Source organism: Nannospalax galili, unplaced genomic scaffold (genome assembly GCF_000622305.1).
Source record: "Nannospalax galili isolate Female #2095 unplaced genomic scaffold, S.galili_v1.0 scaffold72, whole genome shotgun sequence".
NCBI lineage: Eukaryota > Metazoa > Chordata > Mammalia > Rodentia > Spalacidae > Nannospalax > Nannospalax galili.
Genome location: NW_008336933.1, coordinates 977,967 through 980,353, shown reverse-complemented (window position 1 = coordinate 980,353; position 2,387 = coordinate 977,967). Strand labels below are relative to the sequence as shown.

Here is a 2,387-nt window from a genome sequence, read left to right as displayed (position 1 = left end):
TTTTTTTTCAGAATTCATAGATACAGTAGTATAAAATGCCCTGAAAAAGAATGTTAAAATCAATAGGATGCAAACAATTCCCTATCCCCACCTTTCTTGCAAAGCAAATACACATTGTCTAGTCAAATGTCGTATTATTATTATATGACTTGGCACTTCTGGGTTCCAACTGCAGATACTAAAAGAAAGAGATTGTATTTCCCTGCTTTCTCCTGTAAGAATGTAAGCATTCTGAGAAAACCTTACATTAGAACAATTTCTGTATTGGTTAGGAAGGAAACACTCCAGAAATTATCCTTGAGTATAAACATCTCTCTGTCCACAGTGTGAGAATGTCTAGGCATTTTTGCCCTGGGAGGGGGTTGGGAGTTTACTTTCAGATTCTTTCCCAGTAGTCGCTATCCTGCCCTTTATTCCCTTTTCACCCTCAGTCAGATATCAGGTGCGTCAATGAACTGATTAAACTTCATGGGAGAAGCAAATCTCAGCATACAGACAATTTCATTGACATTGACAATTTGTAGTAGATAGCTTAATCATTTGACCCATGTGTAATTTTATGTACATTTTCAGTCTTTGATGTTTTTCCCCCAAGGTCTAGATCAGTCAAAATGAATTGAGAAATTACTTGAACCCCATCATATACTTTAAATTCCCAGAATCCACCTGGGCTTTCTTGCCAAGGCCTCCCTTCCCCCAGCTTGATTTCTGGTGAGTCTTTCCTCTGTTTTGTCTCCTCTCTCTTCACAAATCTAGTAGGACTCTTCCTGATGATGCTGGAGATGAGATTAGGTATTGGCTAGAACTGGAACCAAGTTGTGGAGTCACAGTCCACCTGAGCACCCCGGCTTCACCTGATGTGACTTCTCCCAGACACTGGCCTCTCCTTGAAGATTTATAAGACCCCACAACCCCAAATGTCCCTTCGCCCAGAATTGCCCAGGTTCTAGTCCCCAAAGCAACTTATTCCAAGCTTCTGTTTAAATCCATGCCTGCAACCTCCCTCTGAGACACAAAGTATAACTTTTTTGCTGTTTGCCAGTCATTTACCTATGATAAAATTTAACTTAACTAAAGCTTCTTACCAGACTTGCTCTTAAGAGTCAGTTAGTTCTCTTACATGACGTCACCAAACTCCAGTGTATTTCACTTCTAGAGAGTCTAATTTCTCATCTGACAAGTGAGTCAAGTCCTAACCCTAAAAAATATTCTCCCTTCTTATCTATAATTAAAGAGATGTACATTCATAGTAACTAGGTAATTGTGAGGGTGGAGGCAGTTAAATTTCTTCTTACATCCTTCTAAGACCCTAAAGACATGGAGACCAATATCTTGATTTTTCTATATAAGGAAAATCAAGATTCCACAGTCAGATTGTAGCAAAGCTGAGAACAAATTCCTGCCTAACATTTTACTTGGTCCATTGGTTTTGTTTGTCTCCTATAAAACACTTTGAATTTGCAGACTCAAATAAAAGCAAATTAATTTAGCACCTGATTAAGGAACGGTAGTAAGTCCAGAAAATACAAAAAAGAAAGCATAGCTGTCTACAAAGTTATTAGCACACAGGGAAGAAAATTATGGCACCAACTTATTACAGGTTATTACATCCCTAATCTAAAAATGCCAAGTCTGACATACTCTAAAATCCAAAATTTGATTGAATACCAGAACAATGTCATAAGTGATAAATTCTAAATCATGAAACTTTGCTTCATGTACCAAATTATTAAAATGTATAAAACCACCTTTAGGCTATGCACATCATATGTATAGGAAGCATAAATAAACTTCATGTTTAGACTGGGGTCTTACCTCCAACATATCCGATCTTCCAAAATCCAAGTTTTCAAATTCAAACATTTCAAAGTCCAAAAAGAAAAAAAAATTCAAAATCTGAAACATTTCTGGTTCCATACTTTGTGAAGAGGAGATGCTTAATCAGAAATACAAGGTAGAATGAGCCCAATGCTAAATAAAGATAAAATCTGCATTTCTCTAAGTCAGAGGAGCAAGTGGCATTTATCCTCAGCTTCAAGGTTGGATATGTGGAAAAGTAGGGGAGAGAACATCCCAGAGAAGAGATGTCATCAAAGCTAAACAAACTCACAGAAGTGTGCAGTACAGTGGGAACACAGAGGAGGACAAATTGAGTGTAAAATGTTTAAGGAGATGTGCTTAGAATTTAGACAAGAAACAGAAACAGTCTATGGCCATATAGCAAAGTGTTCGGATTTTTTTTTTTTTTTAAATCAGTAGTCCTTGCAGGTATTTGCAGGAGTCTGAAGATGTAAGACAATTTAAGTTCCTAACAAAAGTAGTCCTGGGAGCCAGAGAGATGGCTCAGCAGTTAAGAACACTGGCTGCTCTTGCAGAGGACCTGGGTT

The 2,387-nt window shown here is 37.7% G+C and overlaps 1 protein-coding gene across 9 annotated transcripts in view; it reads left to right on the top strand.

Moving 5' to 3' along the window:
* Phactr1 (phosphatase and actin regulator 1) overlaps positions 1 to 2,387 on the top strand; it is a 580,961-nt gene that overhangs the window by 239,027 nt on the left and 339,547 nt on the right. The gene's annotated exons all lie outside the window — the stretch shown is intronic.